General features: G+C 45.0%; 1 long non-coding RNA gene across 1 annotated transcript in view; it reads left to right on the top strand.

Moving 5' to 3' along the window:
• LOC132690113 (uncharacterized) overlaps nt 1-17,041 on the top strand; it is a 771,167-nt gene that overhangs the window by 139,138 nt on the left and 614,988 nt on the right. The window contains exon 3 of the long non-coding RNA XR_013552544.2: nt 6,912-6,991. This is a non-coding gene — a long non-coding RNA (uncharacterized LOC132690113). The remainder of the gene's footprint in view (nt 1-6,911; nt 6,992-17,041) is intronic.

Raw genomic sequence — 17,041 nt, 5'->3', positions numbered from 1 at the left:
TTTTTTTCCACTTAGGAATTTGTTTTAATGAAGCACCATGTAATGTACAGGGCTGGAAAAGTTCTCGAATATTGATTCTCCTCCTTCCTAGTTGAGTAACTTCGGTGTGAGTGTTCCTAAAGCTCTCCCGTCTTCTGTTTTCTAACTTCGAAAAAGAGGACATTGTATATCTCACAGATGCTGTGAAAATGATCTAGGTAAGATCCACAAGCTCGTGCAGACAGCGGGCACACATGTAATGCACAGCAGGTGCACCGCCCGGGGAGGTCAGCCTGCTCCCACCTCCCCAGGGAAGTGGAACATCAGCCACTCTGTAAAAACATCCATTTCACTTGGTCACCGGAACTCAGTCGGCATCTCTCCACACGGAGCTCTAGGAGGTCTGGAGCGAGGGGGTGGACAGGCTTTGCCTTTGGACTGGTGGATTTTTTTCATGAAACCGTCAGGTGATCCTGGCATCACATCCCTCTAGCTCTGGTGCAGCCAAAAGGCAATCTAAGCAGGAGAAGAAAGTCAGTGCTAACTAATATGTAATTTGCAAACCTTCTGAGAGTAGATATATTTTATTCTTTGGAAGATTTGGGTCTTATTTTATTACTGGGGCTCCTGATAAATTAAAGAGAGATGAGTTGTTACAGGGCCAAAAGAAACCCTTACATTTAAATTAAAATTTAAGTCTTTTCTGTGTTTGCTGTCAGACCCACAGGGCTTTGTCGGAGGAACTTGAGCTATGTGACACTGTTTTATGTATATATTTTTCTAGTCAGAAAGGTCCTATTGACTTTTTCTGTGAATCTGTTAGTTTGTCACTAGAAGGTTACTCTCTAATATAAAGGAAACAACTGATGCTGTAGGGAGAATGACTTAACATTTAAGAATTGATTCAGCAATGGATAGAATTTCATAACAATGAAGAATGGGCTTCAAAGTCCAGACAGAGCTGCTTGTTAATCCTACCCCTAAACAATGACCTTGAGCAAAGCAGATTGTTAACCTCTTGTAGCCTCTGCTTCCACATCTGTAAAATGAAGATGATGCTTGTGTTATTTAACCATTGCTGTATAAACACCTCCCAAAATTCATGTGCTTAAAAGAATCTTTTTTTTTTTTTTTTTTTTAAATTTCTTCAGCATCTGTGTTTCAGATGAAGTCATCTGCACTTAGTTGGGTGACTCTGCTCAACTTGGCTGGTCATAGCCACATGACGGTGGGTTGGCTGGGAGTCAGTGGGAGTGGCTCTACTCCACGTGTCCCTCATCCTCCTTGGAGCCACAGGCTAGTCGAAGCCTGTTCTTGTCATGGCGATGGCAGAGGGACAAGCCGGCGAACCCAGCCATTCAACCCCTTGGCAAGACTTTTGTCACTCCTGCTAACATGCCAGTGGGCGAAGCAAGTTATATGGCCAAGCCAAAGTCAAGAGCTAGGGACTTCTGTCCCTGCTCCTCTTCCCTATTTTCTTCCTCCCCCCACCTCCTTTCCCCTCCATCTACCTCTTCCCCTTCTTCTAAGTCTCCTTCCTCTTCTCTCTGTGAGCAGTTTGAGGAGGAAAAAACCCATGTTTTTTTAACCTCTCTCCACCTGACACCTTGTGGGTACCTGATGCATGTTGAATGAAAAAACACTGTAAGGGAGTTTGCACTAAGCTCGTGAAAACACATGTGCTTCTGCACACGCACACACACACGTGCACACACACACACACAATTGGAGGATGTTGGACACGTTCTGCTTCTGAGTAAAAAAAAATGACCTCAGCCTTGTCAAATGCTTCAGAAGAGAAAAAACATTTTCTCTCTATGCCATCATTTGCTCAAAGGCAGATCCAGAGTGTTAGTTCAAATGTTTCTTCTCCCCCGATTATCTTGTACAAAGCTCTCCATTTGGGACTACTTGCAGGCTTCCTTGTCATTCTCCAGCTCTGGTTTATATAAAAATGGATCATTTGTTGAGGCAAACTTCAAAGCCAGAGAGTGCCCTAAGTCATAAATGGTTCCGTCGTTTAATTCAGGCATAATCCTATTAGAGACACAGCTCTCAGGGCTGGGGAATCCTTTTAGGCCTCTTTGATCAAGGGAGCACATTTGAGTTCAGCGGCTTCAGCTGCCCAAGCCCTAAAAATAACAGGGAACCCATTTAATATCTGGAAATGTCAATTTCTCTCATTTCTGGTGAAAGAAGTATATTCTCAAGTGGACCAGTAACCGTGTCTGAATTCAAGGGAAAGAGTTGTGCTGTGTTGCCCAAATGTGGGGCACCCTTGCCGGTATGCCAAAGAACTTAGGTGACATTAAATTGTGTCTGGAGGCATTTGCTACCCTGCTGGCTCATTAGCCATCTTCAAACCATGTTTCTGATTGCAGGAGATGAAAGTTACAGTTTGGTCTTTGTTTTTTGCTTCTCAAACTCTCGTTAACTTTTTCATCTCACGGGGAACATTAGAAAAGATGCTCAACGTCGCTCCTCATCAGGGAAATACAAATCAAAAGCACACTGAGATACCACCTCATGCCAGTCAGAGTGGCTAAAATGAACAAATCAGGAGACCATAGATGCTGGAGAGGATGTGGAGAAACGGGAACCCTCTTGCACTGTTGGTGGGAATGCAAATTGGTGCAGCCGCTCTGGAAAGCAGTGTGGAGGTTCCTCAGAAAATTAAAAATAGACCTACCCTATGACCCAGCAATAGCACTGCTAAGAATTTACCCAAGGGATACAGGAGTGCTGATGCACAGGGGCATGTGTACCCCAATGTTTAGAGCAGCACTTTCAACAATAGCCAAATTATGAAAAGAGCCTAAATGTCCATCAACCGATGAATGGATAAAGCAATCGTGGTTTATATATACAGTGGAATACTACTTGGCAATGAGAAAGAATGAAATCTGACCATTTGTAGCAACATGGATGGAACTGGAGGGTATTATGCTAAGTGAAATGAGTCAGGCAGAGAAAGACAGATACCATGTGTTTTCACTCATATGTGGATCTTGAGAAAGTTAACAGAAGACCATGGGGGAGGGGAAGGGGAAAAAAAGAGCTACAGAGAGGGAGGGAGGCACACCATAAGAGACTCTTAAATACTGAGAACAAACTGACGGTAGATGGGGGTGGGGGAGAGGGAAAAGTGGGTGATGGGCATGGAGGAGGGCACTCGTCGGGATGAGCACTGGGTGTTGTGTGGAAACCAATTTAACATAAATTATATTTAAAAAAATAATAAAGAAGATAAAGGGCATGTTGAACACAGGAGCCCACCTGGAAGAGATTCCAATAGCCAAAGTTGGAATAATTTGAGCAACGAACTAAATAAAGATAATATAGAATTATAACCGCCCCGCCCCCCCACCAAAAAAGACTGGGGTTCTTTGCACTGTGCTAGCCTCTGCCTCCCTGCTGGCCTGCAGTCTCTGCTCAGCCCCGCCTTTCTCTCCTGCCCTCCTTCACACCGCTCCAGCCGCCTTGTGTTAACATTCCAGACCTGTTCCCACCTCACAAACTTAGCACACTTTGTTTCTTCTGTTTTGGAAGGTTTTACCCCCAGAAATCCATGTGACTCAGTCCCCCACCTCTTTGTTTTTTAAAAAAAATTTTAATGTTTATTTCTGAGAGAGAGAGAGAGAAAACCAGTGACAGCGTGAGTGGGGAAGGAACAGAGAGAGGGAGATAGAAGCAGGCTCCATGGTCTGAGCTGTCAGCACAGAGCCTGACGCGGGGCTCGAACCCATGAACTGTGAGATTATGACCTGAGCTGAAGTCGGACGCTTAACTGACTGAGGCACGTAGGCATCCCAATCGCTCACCCACTTCTGATCTTTGATCAAATGCTGCCGTTTCCGTGAGTCTAGCTCTGTCCACCCTGTTCCAAGCATCCCCCCATCTCTGGCACCTTCTGTCTTCCGGCTCTGTTTTGTTTTATTTTCATAGCACTTTCCACTACTCATCACAGTATAAAGTCACTTACGTGTTTACTGTGCATCTCCTCCATGAGCAGATAAGCTTCTTAAGTGCAGGGATTTTTGTCAGTTTGGTTCTGTGCCATATTCCCAGCATTTAGGACGTGCCTGGCTCATAGAAGATGCTCATTAAAGATTTGTTGAACGGATGAGTGACAGAACTGCTTTTTGGCTTTGGTGGAGGATAGTGTTTGGCTGGGGTTTGGTAATGCTGCTCTGTTTCCGTTGGAATCATTTTTACCTGGCCTTTCTATTTAAGGCAAATGACACTAACATCTGGGCCCACAGTTCCTGGACCGGAATTCCTTTTAACCTTCCGCATTCTGATTCCTCAATTATCTGCCAGGCCTCTAGAGCTCATGGCAATATTTATCACACTCTTGGGATCTTTCCTAGTCCAGTTGAAATATGGGTCTCATTGGGTTTGGAAAGGTACATTTTGAGGCCCTATTTCAATTTATGGTTTTCATTTGTTTTTCTGAGTTTTTCACGTACAGTCCGCATTTTTCATGATCGGGGAAATGAAATTTGTGGACAGGAGGGCTGCGTGCTCTTCTTATGTCAGCTTGCTTCAAATGTAACGGAAGAATTCACCCATCAAGTTTAAAATGGAACTCTACCCTGAGCGCCATCTCGGAAGGATGAGAGTCCTTGGAAGTGCTTGGAAGGTAGAGTCCAAGAGTGAGTGGGCTTGCCTCAGATCGAGCACGGAAGGCCTTTCCAGACACTCAGAGAATTTATTGTGAAGAAGCACCAGCCTCGGAGAAATTTAAAAAAAAAAATGGTGAAAAAGCATCAAGGAGGCAAAAAGAGTCGGGCCTGAGCTTGACAGTGGTTGGGAGGCAGAAGTCTGTGACTCTGAGTAAACAAATTCAGATGTACCTGAGCTGTCCTCACCCAGCGGATGCAGTGACCCAGATCACTCGTGAGGCAGCAGGTGTATTGAGCTGCTCTAACGTGCCAGGCACCATGCTGCGTGCCTGCCACCCAGTGATGAAGGAGCAGAGAATGGAGTTCATGTCCGGTAGGCAAGAAAACAAGCCAACACTCTAAGTAATTATTCGTTTCCAAAGTGGGGGAATATCTCTGAAGGAAGAGGGAAGAGAAGTGGTCCGAAACTAGCAACAGGGGTCAGAGACTATCGGGCTCTGACTCGGACTGGAGGGAGAGCATCTAGCATGCAGTGGGGACGTAGGGCTCTGACTTAGATTAGGATTCAAGCTGAAGGTCTGGCCAGGCCATGTGGTGGGGTCCCCAACCTCTGCCCACTTCTCTCTTCACCCATGAGCTCCTTCCTGTCCTTTTCTTACTCATCTTCTACCCCTAGGCCGGTGCCCACCAAGCCTGGCTAAAGATTGGAACCTGCTAGGGGGACTGCAAATGGATAACCCTGGGGCCCTTTGCAAACTTAGGGACTCTGAGTCTCCAGGGATGGGTCCAGGGAATATGCATTTTGAAAACCACCCCTCACATTGTTCAGGTGGCTCATGTTTGGGGGCTCTGTTTCGGGAGAGCTTCTGAGAGTCCCCCAGTTCTCCCACCAAATGACGCTCTGGGACGTTTGGCTTCTGCTCCTGCATCTGCGTTCCCTCCGTCATTACTTGCCATCTCTGACCTGTAGCCCAACCACACGGGACTGTAGCAGTTGACTCTCGCCTGCCCGTCTCCTTTGCCTGTTTGGAAGGCCCTTGAGTGCAGGGTGGGGATTTCCATGGGTGCATCACCAGCATGCCTTGTGAGAAAGTAAAGAATTATAACAGGCAGCACTTACATGGCACTTACTATGCGTCTGACAGTGTCCTGATACTTACACAACATGTCAAGTCCTCCCAGATTCCCAGGAGGTAGATACTGTTGTCATCCCTACTTAATGGGAGAGAAAACTAAGACACACAGGTATTAAACAACACAAACACGTAGCTAGAAGTGGCAGAACCAGGCATCCTGATCCCAGAATCCAGATCCTCGAGCGTTGTGCACTTAGTGAATGAATGAATAAATGAATGAATGAATGATTTTTGTGTCACTCCATCCCTTTTTATCCTTGAATAATTAGTACACACTGTGTTGGGGAAGCCCTTAGAATGGTAAGAAGCTTTGATCTCTGTTAACACAAACCCTGTTTTGACTCATCCCCAGCTTTTGAAGATTTCATTACAAATACCTTGAGACAGGCAGTGGACAGAAAGTCCCCAAAGGGAGGGATTTCCTAGTAAATAGCCCTTGTCTTTCTCCTTCCCCCACCCCCTAGCATCACTGTTCCCTTAATGCACATTGTTAAACTGTTGATACTAAGGCACTGTTGGATATCCACTGTTGATGTCCATGGGTGGTTCTTGCATGGGGCTGAAGCAAGATATGGGGAACTGATCGTAGTTTACAAACCGATGCATAGAGGGAGTCTCTGGGTTGTGTCCGGCGTCCTGAAGTGCCAGAACTCTCTTCTCTTGCAGCGTGTGCTAGGTAAGTCAGGTGTGGTTATTTACTCAGACCTGCTACAACCAGGCACTGCACAGGTAACACCACTTAGCTCATAGTGGCTCCTTCCCCAGATGGTTGGATGGCTTGACCCAGCAGACATTTCCAATCTGCTGATTCACTGGTTCCCAGTCTTGGGTCATATCAAGATCACTCGGAGAACCTGGCAAAAATACAAAGTCCTCGGTCTTATTTCAAGGATCCTGGGCTCTTGTCTTTAGTAACTTTCCTTGTGATCCTGATACTCACTTACTTTTAAGATCCTCTGTACTAAGACAACGAGCCCTGAACCTAAGGAAATATCAGAATTAACTAGGGGAGCTTTTAATGCCAAGCAAACTGGTGCCCAGGTGACTCTGATTCAGAATCATGCCTCGGGCTTTATTCTCACCTGCTGCACGCCGCCGGCAGTCACGGGAAGACAGTAGGTTGGTCGCTCCTCCCGAGTCCCAAATACTCCAACTTACTCTTCCCTCCCAGGCTCTGCAGTCTCCTGTGGGAAGATCTGCATGGACCCAGCATCCTTGCTACAGAACCCTGGGACTGCAGGCTTTTGTCAGGTAAGGAGATCTTTGCCTTTTATTTTGAATACAGTATTTTTGGTCTAGGTCGCTTTTGGGTTGGCTCTGTTTTTTGAAAGCCAGATCAATGTGGTTTCCTAAAGTCTGAGGCTGGATATCTGTTCTACGCGGCTTAAGGTAGGCCCTGTCTCTAACGAAGGCTATTTCTGTGCCACGTTTTCCTAAGCCTGTTCTCACCCAGCCTGTCTTCCGTTCTCCCCAAATGCAGCAAGATTGGAGGGGTGGTTTTGTTACAAGAGAGGAGACTGAAACACAAGGGAGAGGCTGGGGCGATAGCCGAGGACTTCTGGCTCTAAGCCGGTGCTTGCAGAGGCCGTGATGCGCCAGCCCCTGCGCACCGGCTCTCTTGACAGAGGAGGGTCCTTGACATTGCGGCCCAAGGTGGGGGTTGGGGAAATCTCCTAAACTGCACCAACCGCGGCTTCTACCACAAGCCATAGCGACGCTAGCTAGACTTAGGGCCCTGGTGATAAATTGGCATTAATGAAATCTTAATAATCTAGCCACGAAGAGCAAAACAAAAATCCATAACGAGCCTTGATGGGCCATTAGGTGTTAATAGGAATACTACAAATGCCTGACAGGGTGCGTTACGGAGCTCAGCGAGCCTCGCCCAGTCCCTCATAACCTGTAATGTCTCAATATCTTCACTGTGTACATAGATGCTGGATTGGGGATGATAGGGACTAAGATTGTGGGGGAGGGACCGTGCAAGTTCATGGTGGCAAACCTTCGCTCCCCACCGGAAGAGACGGGTTTGGGCGAGACTTTGAAACTCTGACCTTCTCTTTCCAATCTGTAAAATGGGAACAAGACATTTTCTTTAGTCTTTTACTTGAGAAGGTGGAAAAAGGCCATACGGTCTTGTCTTGCTTTCCCCTCATTTCAAGGTGAATTGGTCACCTTTTCACATGTGGCTTTTGTAGTTGTCTCGGCCTGTCTGCCTGCCGAGTTTCTTCTTTCGAGGTGTCAAACTGTACATTATGGACGTTCAGCTTTTTTTCAGCTATGTCGCAAATATTGTCTCCCTATCTCTTTTTTAAAATAACTTTACTGAAGTATGACTCACACACCATAAAATGCAACCGTCATAAGTCTACCGTTCAAGAATTTTAAGTGAATTTACAGAGTTGTGCAGCTTCACCACAATATACTTTTAGACCTTCTCTGCCAACCCACAAGTTTTCCTTGTGCCCATTTGCAGTTAATCCACACTCCCACCTCCCAGCCCTTAGCAACTACTGGTCTGTACTCTGTCTCAATAAATTCACCTTTTCTGGACTAAATGGAATCCTACAATATACAGTCTTTTCCATCTGACTTCTTTCATTTAGCATAATTGTTTTTAGGTTCATCCATATTGTAATGTGTCAGGACTTCATTTCTTTCTGCTGTTGGATAGTATTCCATTGGAGGGATATGCCGTGTTTGTGTCCTGCTCAGTCCCTGCTGTGTGTGTGTGTGTGTGTGTGTGTGCTCATGCATGTGCATCCTCAGCCAGGAATGTGCTGTCCCCAAGACCACAACTTCAAACAAGTAAAGCCATGGGCCTTCCCTGCCTCCAAGATAGTCACCTTCACTGATAACACCTGCAGGTTTGGGCATTGTCCTGGTGGGCATGTGAAGCTGTCACTCCTCAAAGCTATCCGCCCTGGCCGGATCTCTGCCAGCTAGGCACTAGCCCTCTGGTGATGGTGGTGGTGATGGCAGTGGTGGTGGTGATGGTGGTGGGTAGTCAGTTCTGGTCGCAGTCCAAGGTGAGACTATTGCAGAGTCCCCCTGTTCTTAGCGAAAGTCTAGCGGTTGTATACGCACAAACACTTCGCAGGTTGTTGTGTGCCTTTGGTGATGTCCAGGGCTCTGAAATGGTTGTTTTTGTTAATTTTTTTCAGCTTTAGAATTGCTTTTAGGGTAATGATTTGCTGAACTCCTCATCCTTGGCTGGAAGGCTCACCTTGCTTCTCGATCTCTTGATTGCTTTCAACTCAGCTGTGAGGTCTATTGTCATAGAACGATTTTAATTTTAGTGTGGGCGTATGTGTCATTGTTTCTATTTTGGCATCTATTTTTTTGTCTTGTTTAGAGAGACCTTCTCCCTCCTGAGATCACTAACAAATTCCCTTATACTTTCCTCTGATACTTTTTTACAGCTCTGTGACTTACATGTAAAGGCTCCTGATTCATGCGCAATTGCTTTCTAGAAGGATTGTACACATGTATTATTCCAGTGGAAAAGTATTAGAATTTAAAAAATCCTATGCTAGCTAGTGTTAAGATTCACATATATTTTCTCTACATTAAAGGTGTTTTTTAATTAGTTGTTTATCTTGTTTTATGAGTTTATGCTGTTTGCCATGTATTTCTTATGGAGTCTCTACACAGAAGATATTGAGCCCGCGTTTATGATAATTGCTGCAAATATTTCACCAATATGCTGTTTGGGTAGTAAGTGGCTTTATTTTCTGATGATAGGAATATAAAATCATTTTAGAAAAATGGAAAAATGAACACAAGAAAAAATTGGAAAGTACAGTTTTATTTAAATTTTAGTATTGATGCTTTTTGTGGTCTGTATAAATATAAACACGTATTTACACAAAAAGTCCACCTGACATACCGTATCTTTTCAATTACCATATCATGAACCTCTCAAGGTCAACAGAATTGTGGTGATTGAAAAGTATTCTATTATATGGATATATGGATATACTCTAATTTTATATCATTTACTCCCTTCACTTGGTCACGTGGGTTCTTTGCAATGTTGTATTCTCTACATAACACTCTGAAGAACAAATCTGGAACTAAATTGTGATGGATGCCTTATTCATTTCCTGGCATACTTTGTCAGAGAACGTGACGATTACCAAAGCTTTTGATGCCTCTTGACAAACCAGCCTCCAGAAAACTTATTCTAGTTTACATTTTCATTGGTGGTGTATAAAAGAAACTTTACTCTGAGAACAGCAGGTGTTACCATTTTAAGAAAATCTCTGCAAATTTGGGAGGCAAAATTGTATCCTTTCAATGTGTTAAGAATAGATTCATAAATTTATATATTTTTATAAAAAGTAAAAAACATAAATGTATGCACATGTGCGTTTGTGTGCATATATCCGCATACTTATATATGTGTATGGATATGTATATGTGTAATGTTTAATTGCAATGATTTAGTTACTAATAAGTTTAGACCATTTTTAATTCATGCAATTGCATTTCTTCTATGAATGGTCTCATCATGTCACCTGCCCAGTTTTTAATGTTCATTTATTTTTGAGAGAGACAGAGTGTGAGCTGGGGAGGGGCAGAGAAAGAGCGAGACACAGAATCTGAAGCAGGCTCCAGGCTCCGAGCTGTCAGCACAGAGCCCGACGTGGGGCTCAAACTCATGGACTGACTGTGAGATCATGACCTGAGCTGACGTCGGACGTTTAACCGACTGTGCCACCCAGGTGCCCCTACTTGCCCAGTTTTTAAAGGAGTATTGATCTTTTTCTCATTGACTTACATGTTTTTAAAAACTGTACTTTCTTTTCACTCTAGTTAACGGTGTTAGATGAGACTTATGGGTTCCTTACATATTTTCATTTGACAAATATAAGACTACAGTATTTTATAATGTGTCTTTCTTAATTTAGACTGTAGTGAATCTAATTCCATATCAGTAGTAAATGTTTCTATTAACATCAAGAAGATGGCATTGTTTTACCTGCTCTCATTATTCTTTTGCCACTGTGGTAGACTGGTTGCACAAGTCAATCAGAAAGTTCCCAGTTCTCTATCCTTTCTCCTCCGTGTGCTCTCTGTTATAAGACTTTGCCCTTCGTCCCATCCAGGCATGGAGGCTTTAGCCTACACTGCCTCTGAGACTTGCTTTGGCCAACTGAATGGGGTGGAGGTGACAGTGGGCCGTGATTGTTCTTTCTCTTGGAATTAGGCCACTGTCATGTGAACAGGCCCGGGGTTGGCCTGCTGGGTGCTGGCAGACAGGGCCCGGTCACCATATTGCCTTGGCAGGCATGAAGCCCACTGCCAGACTGGTACATGATGGTGTCATTGACCACCAGACTCAGATGACCTGCCAGCTGACCAAAGGTGCATGAGCAAGTCAAGGCCAAGATGGTCCCAGACAGTTCGGAGGAACAGAGCCCTCCAGCCACTCCCTGGAGTTGTTAGTGGTAATACAGGGTGGTGGTTTTAAAACTGCTACATGTTGGGATCATTGTTAGGCAGAAACAGGTTTTTTTTTTTTTTTTTTTTTTTAAGAAAATGAGGTCATGAAGACTTGGGAGTTCCTTTTACTCTACATGTGGTTGTGATTTGATATGTATCCTATTTTTTCATGATTATTTTAATTTAATAGGTATCTTATAACAATAGGGGAGTTTTCAGTCTTTACCACCAGTCATTTTATACAAGGTGCTAATGTTCGAGTTCTTCATTTTGAGTTACCTCTTGTTCTGTTTTTGTGCATATTGATGAAAAAGTGACGATGCAGCCTGATTTTAAAATGTTTCTGCTAAAGTGACCGTTTATGGTCACTTCTGCCATAATTTGTACAAGGCAGGAGAGAGGCGCTTTCTGCTGGTTTCTCAACTCCAGGAGAAGAGGGACTGCTTTTGTGTCAGTTGAGATAATTACAGCAACTTCAGAACGTTCATGGTTGTCACATTTGATGAGTAAACTAAAATTCCACTCCCTGAAACAAAAACACAAAGGGTAAATAAAAATTCCCTATTAGCAATAAACGAGTGAAGTTAAAGTAGAATCTTACTGAAGAGCTTCAAACGAACTAGGCAGAATTCAGTGTTTCTTTAATGAATCGCTAATATTTAATTTCTTGGTATATTTAAAGCATCGGATTCTTCTCCAACTCTGACCTTTATATTCTTGGATGTCATGGTTTGCGCATCAGATTCTTGAAGCTTTGTATCAATAATCAAACTTTCGTAATCTCTCAAGTTCATCTGTGACCTCTGTTTCTTTTTGTTTGTTTGTTTGTTTCTATTTTAGAGAGCAGGTGAGCATGTGAGCATGGTAAAGGGGCAGGGGGAGAGAGGGAGAACCTTAAGCAGGCTCCCTGTGCTCAGCAAGGAGCCTGCTGCTGGGCTGGATCCCATGACCCTGGGATCATGATGTCAGCCAAAATCAGGAGTGGAACGCTCAGCCGACTGAGCCACCCATGCACCCCTGTGACCTTTGTTTTAAATGAGATTTTAATCCAGGCTAAATGAAAAATTTGGGATTTATTGTTTTCTATTTCCCCTAGTATTTTAGTGATTTTATTCCCTACAATCATAAATGAATGTTAAAATTCATGTGTCACTACTTATCTAAGAATGTCATTTAATTATCTTCAGATGCTTCTGTCCATTTGGCTGGGTATAATATTCTCAGGCTACGCATGTTCGAAAAACCGTTTGCAAGGGCCTTGTTCACTTTTCTTCCGCCCTGTGCTCTTGGAAGGCCAGCCTGATTTTTCTTCCTTTATGGTTAACCACCGTTTTCTACCTGACTCCTCTTAATTGTCATCTGTTCTTGGATTTAAAAGACAAAGCCCACAAAAAACCACAGTGAAACAGGTTTTTGTCTAGCTATTGGTTCCTTTATGTTGATTTTGCCTGCTTTTTTGCTTACAGATCAACTTATTCAGCTTCATTGTAGCTTTGCCTTTTACTTTTGTTTCCTTTGTTTTGGTTCTCTGCAACATGGATTACCCATATGTTGGACTTGGAGCTTTGCCATTTGTTTTTCTTCACTACCAACTTCCCCTTCAACTTGTATTTGCTCTTTTAGTTGGTGTTCTGTGAAAAGCACACCAAGCTTGTTCTCCACTTTTTTTTTTTTTTCGGTGTCAATTTTACTTGCCATGGTTTTCAATGCTATTTCCTTTTTAATTCAGTAAAGGGTTTTGTTTTTCCTTACATATGTCGGGAACCATTATATCTCTAGGTTCCCTTATCTACATGTCCTTGTGACTGCTCTCCCCGGAAAGCAGACCCTATGCCTGTACAGTTAAGAGAAGAAAACTTGTAAGGGATGAGATACTAAGCTAGCCGACACAGTGGCACCTAAAACCAAATCCCAAATCGAAACTGTAGGAAATGGTATAAAACACGTGCTCCAAATTATCCCATCCGGTGTGAGGAATCTGGGGTATTTACACTGTTAACGGATGACCCGGCGGAATAACCAAGCAGCACTCAGAGATCTCGGAAGGCAGGGGGTTTATTTCACACTGGCGGGCTCTGGAGGAGATCACTCTCCAGAGGTCTGAGCCCCAACACAAATTATAGTCTGTTACTTCCGCGTTAGTAGCAATTTGGCGCATGCGCGGCAAGTGGAGTAGGACGAAGCCCGGAATGGGAGTCTTCGGTGGGGCTGGAGTTTCCCTATCAGTCCCGTTGGCCATCTTATATCAGATTTTTCCCTATCAGTACAGCACGCCTGCCAGCCAGTGCTTAAGGGCTGTCTGCGGGGGGATGTTAATATCCCAGGGACCACAGCTCGCCTCCTCCAGAGGCTGAATGGGTTCGGGAAGCCTGAGGGCAGACATCTGAAAAAGATGCTGGCCTTGGCCCTTGTAAATGAGGCTAGTGTGCATGGACATTATAAGGAGCCTTGAGGGACTATGAGAAGAGTGTTACTTTTGGCCATGTCAGATGAGAAGAAAATCAGTAAAACTAGTTGCTGCCCTGATAAAGCCAGGCTGACAAGGATGTGAGTAAGTGCACTTCAAATTCAATTCACTTCTGCCACTTCTTGGCTGTGTCTCATATCGCTAAGACTGCATTTCCTCATGTGTAATTTAGGTATCCTTATAGGGTACCTTCCAGAGTCAAATATGATAGTGCCTGGTGTCTAACAGGTGCTCAAATAGGTATTTATTTAAAAAAATTCAGTTGTGATTTTGCCTTCAAGTGCAGCTTTGGCCATATCCTTTAATTTTGTGATGGAGTATTTTTTGTGGTGTTTTAAATGTGCTGTGTGTGTGTGTGTGTGTGTGTGTGTGTGTGTGTGTATGCTCCTTACCTCACTTGAGACCATTTTAAAAAGCTGCCCAGCTGCCAAGCCTGGGCAAACAAAAAAAACTGAAATAACAAGACTTTGTACTTGTTTTGTGTTTTGATGTTTAAAGGACTTCTTAAATGTAAATCTTTTTCTGAGAGTACCTTTGTGAGGTTTTATGGATGAAGAATTATGCTCAGAGAGGTTAGGCAATGTATCCAAGGTCACAGAGGAGGAACTAACAGTGTCAGAGCTAGAGCTCTCTGACTCGCCTTCTGGGGCGTTTTCACAGTGTCCTTTGTGTGGCAGTCAGATACTGGCCCCCAAAGATGTCTACGTCCTAATCCTCTGAACCAGTGAATGTTATCTTCTACGGCAAAAGGGGCTTTGTGGTGTGATTAAGTGTTGTAGATGGAGAGCTTTTCCTGGATTATCCGCACGAGCCTAATTGAATGCTAAGGGTCCTTGTAAGGGAGGGCGCAGGAGGGTGTGGGTCAGAGAAGATGTGATGGAGAAGCAGGTTTGGAGAGTTGACAGGGCAGGGAGGTGGGGAATACGAGGGGAGGAGACAATGAGTGGGAGAGAGATTGGAAGCCACTGTGTTGCTGGCTTTGCAATGATTGAAGGGACCCTGAGCAGAGGAATGGTGGGGGCCTCCAGGAGGCAGAAAGGGGAAGAAAACCATTCTCCCCAGGGAACCTCCCAAAGGAATGTGGGTCTGCCACCAGCTTGATTTTAGCCCTGTGATTTCAGACTTCCAACCTCTGAACTGTTAATAAATTTGTTTTAAAAGATTTATTTTTAGGGAAAGAGAGCAAATGCGGGGGGAGGGGCCGAGAGGGAGAGAGAACCTCTAGCAGCCTCCACGTTCATGGCAGAGCCTGACGTGGGGCTCGATCCCACCACCCTGGGATCATGATCTGAGCCGAAATCAGGAGTCGGATGCTCGACCAACTGAACCACCAAAGTGCCCCAAATTTACGCCATTTTAAGTCATGACGTTTGTAGTAATTTGTCACACCAGCCATAGGAAACTGACACGCTTTGTAATGGTAAGCGATTTGCACACCCACAGGTGCACTTGAGGTGTTTAGAAATTGCTTATTCGTTTTCCATGCTAGGAACAGTAGTAGGAAGGACAGGCAGGGATAAAGGCAGGTTCCTGCCAACGAACACCTCAGAGCTGAGAGCAGTAGCATGGAACATTAGAAGGCTTTGACCGTAGGTTCAAAGAGACCAGCTTAGATCCTGCATGAGTAGAGAGAGTTCAGAAGAGGTCAAGGTGCAGCTGGAGCAGAGAGATGGGACCCGGCTGCCCTAGGCGGCGGGAACAGCATGTGCGCAGCCACGGGAGGAGGCGGAGGAGGGCGGGGCGGGTCAGAGGTAGCACGGGAGCAGCCAGAGCAGCATTCGGTATGCGTGGAGGATGATGACAGATGTGGCTGGTCAGGTGCTTCTCCTCTATGCCCCACGCTCCCCAGGTTCTTCCCGGTAACAGCTGGCCTCTGTGCCTATTCCCCAGCGCACCTGTGGGCTTGCTTCCACTGCCCCGGGCTGGGATCTGGTCTTCTCAGCAGAGGAGGGAGAGCAGGTCAGCATCTGCTGGCAGTTCTCCTGGCTCCAGAGGGGCCTTCAGTCTGCTGATTCATAGGCACTGAATGTCAATAAAAATAATCAAAGGAAACCAGCAGCCCAGAAACAATATTAGCTCCAGGACTGGTAGGATACATGGGGAAGGAGAATATCGGTGCAGTGTGCCCTGGGGTGCTGGCCCAAGCCCCAAGGTGAAGTGGGTTTTCTCTATTAGTAACAGATGCTGATCAAAAGATCAAATGGTAATGGTTTAGTTTTATACGTCGAGGGGAAGACCACGTTCTTTCCTCTTTTCTGTGTATCTCATCTTGGAGTTGGGTCTTCTCTTCTGAGGTCAGCTCTGAACATTTCCAGGTTTTCCAGGAGAGCTCTGGACCCTGTACCTGGAGCCTCCCTGCTGCCGGGTCTCAGGTTTGGTTGAGCTCATAGCCTTGATCCTACTACTCTTTTTTTTTTTTTTTTTTTAAGTTTTTAATTTATTTTGAGAGAGAGGGAGTGTGTGGGAGGGGCAGAGCGAGGGAGAGAGAGAATGAGCATATCCCAAGCAGGCTCTGCACTGCCAGCACAGAGCCTGATGTGGGCATCCAACTCACAAACCATGAGATCATGACCTGAGCCAAAACCAAGAGTCAGATGCTTAACCAACTGACCCACCCGGACACCCTGATCCTATGACTCTTTGACACCAGCATTCAGATTCCCTCTACCCTGCCCGTTAAGTAAAATTCAAATAGCAAATACTCAGATATCCAGCTCATGTTAAAAAAAAAAAAATCTAGGTGGATCAGTTTTGAGTGTTAAAAGTAGGAAAGGTAAAAAAGATGAGATACTGACTTGGTATGCTGGCTGTTTCTTTAGCATCCCTTGCCTGGTTTCATTAACCAAGTTTACTAGTCATGTCTTCCAGCTCTGCCCTTTCCCTTGTGCTGCGTGGACAGAGCCTAACACCCAAAGGCTGAGTCACCTGGACACCCGTGTTCTCCCTGGGGCTCTCTCGCCTCAGTGTGTGTGTTGTATTTGTGTAGCACGTACTGTATGGCAGGTATTCTTGTAAGCACTTAAAGATACCACTTTATTTGATTTTCGTAACAATCCTACCTGGCAGTGACAATTATTACCCTGCGTGAGCAGGGGAGGGTCAGAGAGAGAGGGAGAGAGAGAGACACAGAATTGCAAGCGGGCTCCAAGCTGTCAGCACAGAGCCCGATGCGGGGCGCGAACTCCCGAACCGTGAGATCATGACCTGAGCCGAAGTCGGACGCCCAACCGACTGAGCCACCCACATGCCCCAGTTTGGTTTAGTTCTAACGCTGCCTCTTGGGGAATGAGAGATTTGGTCACTCTGCAGCGTCCTCTTGCTTGCCAACCTCTTCTCTTCGTTAGAAGCCACATCTCTCACGCCTCACGGTCTTTTGCCTTCTCTCA

Source organism: Panthera onca, chromosome E2, assembly GCF_046562875.1.
Source record: "Panthera onca isolate mPanOnc1 chromosome E2, mPanOnc1 haplotype 2, whole genome shotgun sequence".
Taxonomy (NCBI): Eukaryota; Metazoa; Chordata; class Mammalia; order Carnivora; family Felidae; genus Panthera; species Panthera onca.
This window is presented reverse-complemented; position numbering and strand designations above follow the sequence as displayed.